This window comes from Mesoplodon bidens (assembly GCF_964165515.1).
Source record: "Mesoplodon bidens genome assembly, chromosome: 9".
NCBI classification, from domain to species: domain Eukaryota; kingdom Metazoa; phylum Chordata; class Mammalia; order Artiodactyla; family Ziphiidae; genus Mesoplodon; species Mesoplodon bidens.
The window spans coordinates 51,719,775-51,731,820 of NC_138166.1; the positions used below are offsets into that span (position 1 = coordinate 51,719,775).

The 12,046-nt window shown below is 42.8% G+C and overlaps 1 protein-coding gene and 1 long non-coding RNA gene across 4 annotated transcripts in view; one reads left to right on the top strand and one right to left on the bottom strand.

Moving 5' to 3' along the window:
* LOC308622194 overlaps nucleotides 1–12,046 on the top strand; it is a 207,851-nt gene that overhangs the window by 142,393 nt on the left and 53,412 nt on the right. The gene's annotated exons all lie outside the window — the stretch shown is intronic.
* The window catches only part of CDK14 (cyclin dependent kinase 14), a 591,337-nt gene continuing 583,529 nt past the window's right edge, over nucleotides 4,239–12,046 (bottom strand). For all 3 annotated transcript variants that reach the window (XM_081243419.1, XM_081243417.1, XM_081243420.1), the window contains one exon: nucleotides 4,239–8,079. The gene's annotated coding sequence lies outside the window, so the exon portion shown is untranslated. The remainder of the gene's footprint in view (nucleotides 8,080–12,046) is intronic.

Sequence of the window (12,046 nt, forward strand, 5' to 3'; positions counted from 1 at the left end):
AACTGTATTCAATCTCACTTGTTTAATCTGTATTTATCCTTTAATCATTGATTTATCTAAAAAAACCCACTGTTAAACGTCTGTGCCTCGGTCACCATTTTCAGGCTTGAGGAGATAGAGATTGAAAAAAGGCCTGTATTGTTACTATTTCCAAAGTGATGTGGGAACATGGAAGGAGAAACTGTTTTGAGGGGGAATTCTGGGATGTTTGGCGACAGAGATAGTTTTGGAACAGGGCTTTAAAAGGATTAATGGGAACTTGCTTGCTCGAAAAATGGGAAAAGGCATTCCAATCAGATGGAACAGTGTGTGCAAAAGAACAGGGGCACGTAGAGGTCTGGGATATCCAGGGATCAGTGGGAAGTTTAGGACTTGTGAGTGGAGAGGTACGGGATGAGCCTGGGGAGAAAGAGGTCAAGAAGCAATGCTGTGCTGGAAAACAGGCTCTCTTTCAAAAACAAAACAAAAAACAGCAACAAAAAACAAACCCCAAACCAAAACCAAAATCAAAACCACAAAGGAAAAAAAAATCCTGATATGTAGAGTTTGCCAATTTCTGTGGTGTAAATACTCCCATCTGATTTCAAGTTATTAACAATTTAAGAACTGGCTCACAAAATTCCTAGGTATACAGTTGGTTCTGGTGGCCTGGTATCAGCTAGTTCCAGCACATGACTAACAGGAGGCAGATCCTTTAATTCCAAGAGATGTGCTGAAACAATTTTTTGCCCTTCCCCTTACGATGTCTGCTTCCACAGGATCAGAGTAGAGTGGGCAGATAAAATGCCCCACGGACCTGAGAACTCACAGTAGCTAATTCTCAGCCTCCTATCGCTCACCAGCAGTGTCCTTAGACCCAGGCAAGAGGGAGCTCTGTTTTGGTTCCCATGTTTAAAGGGCCTGGCTCTGATCCTCTGCAGGCATAGCCCTCCTCCAGAGAATGAGGAATCCATGGTGCCATGCCCAACAGGGGCCAATCTCCCCCACTTCTATTCATATTCTCCAGATGCCTGGAATCCTCTCTGCAATTGGAGTCTTCCCCAAAAAAATCCCTCCTTAAGTGTATGCAGCTGATGCCTGCGGGCTGGCCAAGGAGGGGCTGTTTGCCACGGGTACAGAGTGTGGATGCAGGGGGCAGGGCGGGGTGCCCACACATATGTATGCTACACGTCGCCAAGTTTTGGTGAACTTAGAGGAGTCTGAGAATTCTAAGTGCAACCCTGGCTTTTCTAGGTCATTCTGAAGACATAATTGTCAAGGTAAAATAATAGAATTTATTTAACATTTTGTCAGCTGGATTTATAGTTTGAAATATTTAGCTATATGGTACATGGGCTTCCATTTTGGCTCTGTTCTGGGCCTGGCAACTGTCAGGGGTGGTCCTGGCCTAACCCCATTACCAGGGCGCATTCTAAGCCAAGGTAAGCAAACAACAGCCCCCGGGCAAATCCCTGCCCACTGCCTGTTTCTATACAGGCTGTAAGCTACAAATGGGTTTTACTTTTAAAATAGCTTTTAAAAATCAAGAGCAAAATATTTCATGACATGTGAAAATTATGAAATTCAAGCTTCAGTGCCCCATAAATTGTTTAATTGGAACACAGCCATGCTCATTTATTTATATATTGGGCATGGCTGCTTTCACACTCTGACAGTAGAGTGAGTCGTTTTGACAGATACTGTATGGCTCAGAAAGCAGGATATATTTACTATCTGGCTATTACAGCAAGTTTGCCTGCCTGCTCCTGGAGGAGCAGACAGAGAGGAGGAAGGCAAGAGGCTGGCAGTTCTCACGGGAGGTGCACGAGAGAAACACCTGTTGAGCTCCCAAACAGACCGGTGCCAGGGACCCACCCTCAATATTTCTCGAATGAATTGGTCTGGAGTGGAGGTGTTTTCAAAACTTCCCCATGATTCTAATGAGAGCCGGGGCTGCTAGCCGCTGGGCTAAGGGGATTGGATACCAGAGGGTTTGGATTTCCCCAATGTTGGGCAGGATAAGGGACTTGTGCCTGCTTGCCCCAGGGATCCGCAAGGTACCCAGTTTTTCGATTTGTTTGAAGATGGCGAGAGGGAAGAGAGTCATTGTTTCACACTGTAGTAGGATGTATAAGCTAAGTTGCATTTGAACCTAAATCCTTGAACCGCTGCTTCAAACATATGTCCCTGGATGTCCCCAGCATTGTCTGCATCTGTCAGGCAGGCACACCTTCGCCAGGACCCCTGCTGGGTCACTTCTCAGGATACACTCCAACTGGGAACCCTTACCCCATCTTTGCAGCATGCCCTCCGTAATTATTGGTGGTCTCACAGGGAAGGAGAAAAAAGACGACTCTATCAGAATCCCATTCTCCACCGGCACAGTCAGCACCATTGGCAGAGGCTGGCTCCGGGGCTGCAAGGCTGCTCCGAGCTATTATTGTGCCTGGCTCTCTCTCAGCATGACTCAACGCAGACAATATAGCACACCGAGAGCGTGGGGGATGAACAGTAAATACGAAGCCTTGGATTTTTTTTTAATCTTGTCAGTTTTCTCCTGATTTGTGTCCTTTATCCTAGCCCCCTCTGCTGTATAAGCTTCTCAAAGCTAATGCCCATAACGCCACCACCCACTGGTAGCAGCAGGCTGCTGGGCCACGGCGGGGTCCTCATGGCGGAGCTTTACAATGCCCGCCATTCTTCAGCGACGGTACGCGTTAACCTAGTGGCACCGGGTTGCTCCGACACCTTCCCCTCTGGTTTCTCTTTCCTCTGGGGGCCAATGGCAAGGCTGGGAGTACCGCCCTCCTGACTCTAACTGCTTGCCTCTGCGAGCACACACCACATGCTCCAACCTGGCAGAGCTGGAACAACGGCCCTGCTGAAAAAGAGCAAGGCAACACTGGGCAATTATGGAGCTGAGAGTTGACTGTCATCTCTACTTCCACATTAAGAAAGTTAGAACTGTTTCTCCAAGCTATTTCTTTGGCCTCTGGTGGATACCAGCCCTCCACCTCCTCTCTTTTCTCAAGAGCTAGTGGGATTAAATCGACCCGGGGATGCGGTCAAGCCCACTGCCGAGGCTGCTGGGAATGATGTCAGCAATGGGCATCTGCACTACTGTCACTGAAGTGGGACGATAGCATACAGTTTGCTCCCTTGAAACAGCTCCAAGGAACAAGTTATTCTTTTGACACTTTTCTAATCCGTTTCCAGGGTCACTTATGGCTCCTATTTAACTAAGAACTGTGCCTGTTATCTCCACCTTGGCTACCACGCCGCCTGCCTCCACGCCATCTCCTGTCTCAGAATCCACTGGTGGTGGCAGGGCTGTGTGGCAGTGCACGTGCCTTTGGCATAGATGACTTGCTGCTTTAGGGCAGGCGGCAGGGGCTGGAGGAGGCTGGGGATGCGGTGGCTCTCACGAGCTGTTGTGGAACGCAACATACAGCAACTGAGAACACGTACATTCGGGTTTGTGAGCGTTTCAGCTTGTGAGGGCTTCCAAACTGAAATCAGAGGTTATAGGAAAGGAGCAAGGGAAGGGAAACCTGAGGTAGGTGCTGCTGGGGTGAGGGTCTGTGCAGGGGAAGGCTGGGGGTCGTAGGTCTTCTTAACACGAGATATGAATTTTGATTTTTACCTTCAAGGAGAAACATTTTAAAATCACCAAATAGCGTATCTAGACGTTGATGACTGTTATCTGGTATGAACTTTATTGTCCATTGATGGGGCTTTGTTTGGGGTTATGAAGCTGACAGATCCGACAAGAAAGAAGAGGTGATGATAGAAATGAAACTGGCCTCCCCAAGTGGCACTGTCCATCCCAGTGTGGCTCCCAGCAGTGCTGGGTCAGGTGCAGGCGCCCACTAGGCCATGTTCAGGGAAATGTGCTCAGCTCCGAGAACACTAACGCTTTTGGCAGAATGTCAGCGTGCTCAGGCTTTGATTTGTGTTAAATGGAGGGTAACCTACTCACCTCATCTTAGTATATGTACAAAAAAAAAAAAGAGAGGAAGAGGTAATAAAAGATACTAGTAAGATGGTCACTAAACAAAACCAGATTGGCTCCAGATGCACAGAACATGTGGTGAATGTCAGTAAGGAGCTGGGGGAATTGTGAAGATCTTGGAGCTCACAAGATTTGTTTTGCACAACCTCTAGTCCTTTACCTGCATTCAGCATAGCAAATCAAGCAAAGGGAGGGTTTAACAGATTTCTGGAACATACCAGCTAACTCACTCCTTCCCACATCCAAGAGCATTGTGTGTTTGGTCTCTTGTTTGCATTTTTTTTTAATTATTTTTTTATTTTTGGCTGGGTTGGGTCTTCGTTGCTGCGCGCGGGCGTTCTCCAGTTGCGGCGAGTGGGGGCTACTCTGCGGTGTAGTGCACGGGCTTCTCGTTGCGATGGCTTTTCTTTGTTGCAGAGCATGGGCTCTAGGTGCATTGGCTTCAGTAACTGTGGCACATGGGCCCAGTAGTTGTGGCACACGGGCTTAGTTGCTCCACAGCATGTGGGATCTTCCCAGACCAGGGCTCGAACCCATGTCCCCTGCATTGGCAGGCGGATTCTTAACTACTGAGCCACCAGGGAAGTCCTGCATTCTTTAAGAATGCTTGTGTCTAAGAGTTTTTAAGATAATGTTTCTTTGATGGAGTATGGTGTTATTTGGTACCCACCAAGAAGATGTACCAAGAAAATGTACAGAGATTCTGCTATACTTTATTCCATATCATGTTACAAGAAAACAGTGACAGCTGACAAACCATTACGTCTTTCATAATACAGACAAATTACAATTGGTAACAAATATGCAACATGTATTATTCCATTCTCCTTACTATGTGTCATTTTGAAGTATAATAATTTTCTGAATAATGCTAGCTCATTTCTTAGGTACCAACCCCCTTTTAGAGAGTACACATCTCAGTGTATCATACAAAAAAAAGATAAGAAAATTTTAAATCCACTCCCAACTAGAGAGAATGTAGATTTTGTACGTGCCTCTAAAATATGCTGCTGTAGGAAGGGAATGAGAATAGGAGATTGCTTATTTTATTTGAATTTTGTTTGGTTTGGTTTTTGGTGTAAGAGAAAATTGCAAGGCAGTAACTTATATGGTTTCCTCTGCCTACAAGCTGGTAAGGGAGATGGGAGTTATATGCAATTATGCAGCATAGTCCTATGTATAGGGGCAGGCAATAATCTACCCCAGTATGTACAGCCTAAACATCCTCTTATATAACAAAGATTACAAAACCAGTAATACTCACAGATGATTATCTTGTATAGACGCATTACCTAGGGTATTGATTACACTGGCTATCATGTACACACTGAGGAAAGGATACCAAGAGACCTTGCTTTCTCCACAAGCCTGGAGGCTCCTCTGGAAACTCTTCTCGTCACCCTTGGGAGGTAGAAGAAATAGCTTCTCATCCTTGTGTCAGGGGATGGACAGCCACCCCCGCCTTATGGCCCCGGTTTTTTTCTGAGCACTGCAAACATTTTTTTTCATGTCCTATGTATTTTGTATTTATTTTTAAGTCAACCAAACTCTTCCTTTAAGAAAATGGACATGAAGTCCCAAGTTGCCTTTCAAAATACTGTGCGTGCAGTGATGTCACACGGATACAGCTACCATGCTAACGTGTTCTAACTATTCCAGCTGTTTGAATTCAAGCTACTCCTTCATATAAAAATAATCGCACAAAACATTCCAGTGCTTTCTCAATAGAATAGTAAATCTGTTCATGAACACAGTCTGTAGTAATTTTCATGGCTGTCTTCAGCGAGAGGAGGGAAAAAAAAGGAGAAGGTGTTCGCAAATGGGAGAGGAAAGAGAGAGACAAAGTAAACTTTGATGTTCTGCACCAATGGCAAGCATGGGGAACCGAAAACCTCCTAAATGAGACCCTTCTGAGACATATGTCTCTGTAATAAAACAGATTCCCCCCCCCCCCCACTGAGAAGTATTACGTTTCATTTCCCAAGAGAAGCTGCCAATGACAGGGGCATATATCTCTGAATTACTCTAACATTTCTAATTGAAGTCTTTAAACATTGAATATTTTCAAAATTTCAAGTCAGAAAGCTTATTACATAGCAAGACTGAATCATCATCAGCCCTTGGTTTAAACTTCATTAAGTACAAAAGTTATGCCTCTCCCCCAAATGAATAATTCAAAGTAAATCACAGGAAAGGCCGTTTTTTGATTGCACGTAAAGTTTTCTCTCCACATTGACTTTAAGAAATCCTAATGCAGATATACGTTAAATCAAAATACCTCTAAAGACTGCCAAAGAGTTGGAATGTGTGAAAGAAGAATGGGAAGTATTTCTAGGTAGTGAACAGTAAGCATTCTGGCCTTGGGGTTAACTTTTCCTCTCTTTAAAATCAATCAGTAAATAATTCCTCGCTTAGCACTTAGAAGCTTACAATGAATACTACTTTGGACAAGATGGATTGTGACCTGACATCTATACTCACACCCCACTCCAGGGGAAGTACTGTTTTAATGTTTAGAAATTCTGGGTCCAATTTCCTAGGTATACGGGGTGACTATAGAAAAGCTTTTCCTTCACCTGACTCTCAGGGAAAGTTTTTGTCAAACTGGCTCATAATTCCTACTCTTGATCCTAAAAAGTGCGACACGTTTCAAGTTCTCAGTCTCTCCTCCTCTCTACTAGGAAATGTAAAACAATGTACACGAAGGTATTTCCATAAGAACTGGTGTCCTCAGGAGCTAGGTTTCATGCTCGAGATGAAGTTTCCTAGCTGCCCCAATGTTATTTGGGGTCTGCAGTGAGGCCTGCCCCACCGGGAACAGACCTGCGCCAGGCAGCTCTCCCTCTGGATCAAAGCACGCGCATGCCCAGTCCACCTTCCCCTCCATATCACATACTCGCCTTCATCCTCCAAGGTCTCTCAACTTCTTAAACAAGGGAAGCCAGGCCTTTCCTTTTTCCCTGTTCCATCTTTAAAGCAAGACTCCTGCCTTGTTTCTAAAACCTGCATCCGAACAGTTATTCCTGGAGACTGCTTAAAGTTAGGGTACCCAATGATGCCTTCCAATTAGCCTGGAATGTTTAGAAAAATGTAGTTCAAAGGTGTTTTGGTGTAAATGAGCAAATTTCAAACTCTGGATAGCTTTGTAATTTGCTTTTTAAATGTTGACTAGTAAAGACAGCATTCAGGGCTCATCTAGCAGATAAGTCTTTTGCACCCGTGCTTTAAACATTCTGTTCCTCACACTTTTCACCATTTAGAAAATACTCACAAAAGCGTAACAAAGTGGATGGAAAAAATAAGATGTTGACAAGACCCAGAAAGCATTTAAAAAGCTACCTCAATTTCTAGAGGTTCAAAAGGAAGCAATTTATCCCTGTCTTTGTTCTTAATGCTTCATATTTGTTTCTTCACTTCCAACCTGCTCAGAGAACAGTCATGCTATGTGGCTTGAAAATGCTAAGCAGATTCCGATATCCTATATAAGTGTGCAGTTATTTCCAAGAAAAAAAAAAACAAAACACATTTGCCTGTGTCCTTAAAGAGACAAGTGGGGTCCCATGGCCAGGGACCAAGGTGTCAAGTCAGTCAGAGAACATGGGGGTTTTTTAAGCTATAGTTTTCCTTCCTGGTGGTTGCAAAATGTGCATTGCTCTCAAAGAAAACACACATTGTTTTATGCCACTATGTGGCTTTCAAGTACAGACATTACTGAAGAAGTGTGAACACCGAGTGTGTTGTCTTAATATATTTAAGACATGGCTGGTAAAAGCATAAAAACCTTTACAGAGACACTGTGGTGCAGAGGGAAATCAAAAAAAATCAAACACAAAAGACTGAAAAGAATACATGCCATGTATCAGTAAGCAAAACTTAATCTTCACGTAGTTCTTGGAAATCACAAGGTATCCAAATGCGTGCAAGGTTTTAAATAAATTGCAGAGAAAACAGGTCTTGCCAGCTTCAATTTTCTTGTAAGTGAAATCCACCACAGGGAGTGAAAGGAAACTGATCCATGATTCCCTTCGTATTATTGGCCACTTCATTAATGTTTTGTTTTTCCTTCCCAGAATGATGACAATTTAATCCTGGAAGGAGGAAAAGAGAAAATTGTTATATGTTAAAAACAAAACAACCAAAAAAATCTTACATCATTCATTTTTCCTAAATTACATGAGACATCAGAATTGGTCAGGCCAAAGTGAGCCTATCCATTCTTCCCACAGCAGCCTCGAGCACACATGTTGGAAGCAGAGCAGTCTCCTAACCAACAGTCCTTATAATACGATAAACAAATGCTGTGATTGCATTTTCTACTGTTAAACTAATTTAACTCCATGAATTTAAATGGTCTAACCTCCTCTTGGATTATTTAGAGAAAAAGAAATTCAGCAAATTTCCTTCCCCAAATCATTAGCACTAATACTGGTCTTAATTAAGTGCCTGTAGCATCATACAGACCATTAAAAGGATGTATCGTGTTCATTTTTATGAACATGAAATAGAAAAACGGATCACATACATGTTTTTTAAAAAATCCAGCTGTATATCATTCCACAGCGCCGATTATCAGACCTAGTTTCAGCAGAATGAAAATTGGCCCGCGTGACCTGAATTGCCAACCTCTTCCCAACATCCTGCATACAACTGTGCATTTCCAATGATGCCTGCTTAAACTCGGTAACTGCTTCCATGTGAACGGTTCAAGAAGAAAGAAGGAATGTTCACTCTGCTTCTCTCTCCGTTTCTGTTTTGGCCCTTAAGCATTTTCATTGAGTTTCTAGGATGGGAAAATAATGTCTTGCCAGGAAGGGTGAAAAGAAACACTGCCAGGGTCAAGTCGCACAGCCCAGAGATTCGATCCATCAGCTCCACTGAATCCCAGAACCAACTCATTATCTCAGTTTAGAAGCTTGAGGTCACTGAGGCCTGGTCAGGCCTGCTTGTCCCCTTCCACACTGCCACACAGGCATCTTCCCTGGCAGACAGGGAACAGTGGCCTTTTGTCGAGACTTTGCAGTGCAGTTGCCCTACTGCTGCCCTTGCAGGCTAGGGTACCAAGCACATCACCCCTGAATGGCACTACCTTGACCAAGGGAGCAACAAGTTCCAATCTTACAGTTAAGAACCATTAAAACAGCATCCTCTCCACCCTCTACTCATTTCCCCCACTTACTATGATGATTTTTGGAAGGTTAACCTTCCACCCTTTCTTAAAAAATTGAGGCGAAATTCATATAACACAACATTAACCATTTTAAAGCATATAATTAACTGGCGTTTAGTGCATGCACAATGTTGTGCAACCATCACTTCTATCTCATTCCAAAACATTTCTGTCATCCCCAAAGGAGACCTTATATCCTTTATTTACATATCTTATATCCTTCATTCTCATTCTTCTCTTGCTCCAGGCTCCTTGGCAACAGTGAATCTGCTTTCTGTCTCTGTGTATTTACCTGTTCTGGATATTTCATATAAATGGAATCATACAATATGCTGTGTCTGGCTTCTTTCACTTAACATAATGTTCCTAAAGCTCACCCATGTTGTAGCTTGCACCAGTACTTTTTTATTGCTGAATAATATTCCATTGTATGAATATACCACATTTTGTCTATCCATTCATGAGTTGATGTACATTTGGGTTATTTTCACCTTTTGGCTATTGTGAATAGTGCTGCTATGAACATTAATGTACAAATATTTGTCTGAGTACCTGTTTTCAATTCTTTTGGGTAACACTTGGTTGTGGAATTGCTGGGTCATATGGTGATTCTGTTTTAACTTTCTGAGGAACTGCCAAACCATTTTCCACAGTGGCTGCACCATTTTATAATCCCCCCAGCAATATACAAATGTTCTAATTTCTCTACACCCTTGCAAACGTTTGTTATTTTTTGTTTTTTGTATTTGTTTTTTCTTGATTATAGATAGCCTAGTGGGTATGAACTGGTATCTCACTGTGATTTTGATTCACATTCCCCTAATAATTAGTGATGTTTGAGCTTGTTGGCCATTTGTATATTAAATTATATTTAATTAATTAATTAATTTATTTATTTATCTATTTATCTATTTATTTATTTATGGTTGTGTTGGGTCTTCGTTTCTGTGTGAGGGCTTTCTCTAGTTGCGGCAAGTGGGGGCCACTCCTCATCGCGGTGCGCGGGCCTGTCACTATCGCGGCCTCTCTTATTGCAGAGCACAGGCTCCAGACGCGCAGGCTCAGTAATTGTGGCTCACGGGGCTAGTTGCTCCGCGGCATGTGAGATCTTCCCAGACCAGGGCTCGAACCCGCGTCTCCTGCATTGGCAGGCAGATTCTCAAACACTGCGCCACCAGGGAAGCCCCATTTGTATATTTTACTTGAAGAAATATCCAAGTCCTTTGCCCATTTTTAAATTGGATTGTTTGTTGTTGAGTTGTAGGAGATTTTTTAAAAATATATTTTGGATATTAATCCCTTGATTTGCAAATATTTACTCCCATTCTGTGGGCTGCCTTTTCACCGTATTGATAGTGTCCTTTGATGCACATTTTAATTTTGATGACGTCCAATTTATCCATATTTTTCTTTTGTTGCTTGTGGTTTTTGTGTCGTATCTAAAAATCGTTTGCCAAATCTAAAGTTATGAAGATTTTCCCCTATTGTTTTCTTCTAAGAGATGCCAGCTTTTCCAGGAAGCCTGCCCATCCTGGCCAAACAGGAGTCAGGGTTTGTCCTGACATCTGCTTGCCTAGAGATAGAGTTCCTACAGCCACAACCGAATGAAGTAGACACTGCCTGGCTCTCCTCCACTCCACCACTTTAATCAGCAGGACACAGACCTGGCACCCAAGCTGACCTTCTGAACTGCAGACTTCATGTAGTCCCTGTGGTCTGAGGGCATTTGCTGTGAGGGAGCATGTAGGGTGGCAGGTGGCATCATTATATTCTTGATTAAGCTTGGTTTTGTTCGCCATTGTGTCCCTAGAGCATAGCGCAGACCTAGCTCAGGTGGTCAGTAGACAGTTGTGGAATTAACAGGAAGGGGAAAGGTAGAATCTGAGAACTTGGGAGTGGAATATGTTCTCAGATGTTATTCCCTCCTGGCATGGTGACCAAGGGCAAATGCTGTGCCTATGCTCTTGCTGAAAGAGCACAGTGCTGGGAACAGAGGTGGCCATCCACAGATACACTATAGGCTGAGAAAGGTGGGTAGGATTAACACCTTCCTGTAGGTCAAACTTTTTTTTTTAACTCCATGACATTCTTTGAAAAAAATGATTTGATTTTCAATATATCTGATTTTATGTAACCATATGTGCGCAACATCGTCCATAGCATGTTACTTTCCTATTGGGTTGATTTAAGACTTTCTTTTAGTCATTTCTGGTGTTTGTCCTTGCCTTTGCTCTGATTCTTTGTGTGTAACCTCTAGGAGAATCATATGTACCTAACCCAGGGCATAAGCAGAGTTGGATAATAAAGGATAATATAAAATAACAGTAATTGGATAATAAATTGGATAATAAAAGGTGAACAGAGTGATTATGAGATGTCTATTACTTAGGTTTAGGCTCAGACTTTTAATGAAAGGAGCCAATAATACGAAAAGAAGGGAGGTGCCAATGAGAGCTAGACCCTTTCCCATCTCTGTGAGCAGTTGTGCCCACTACCCTGCCTAATATTGTTCACCGGCAGCATGTGATGTCCTTTCTTCCTCCTTGGGTGGCATCAGCATCTGTTTCAGTTTTCAAGGACTGCATATGAGGTAGGTGAGTTTACTCCTAGAAAAATTCTTTAAAATCTAAATGTAATCATGCATTTGACAGGTGGGGATATAGGTGGAAGGAGAGGGCACACAACATTCATAGGGAAGCAAAGTATAATAGCAAAATCCTTCCTTACATTTAATTGATTATTAAAATGCACCACACACACAATACAAATGAAACTGAATATAAATTATAAACTACTCCTAGGTATATAAACCATAAGATTAACGGATGCCATTTATATCTTGCTTTCTGTTTTTACAATATTCTTTCTCTAGAAATTAATGTTTTAAA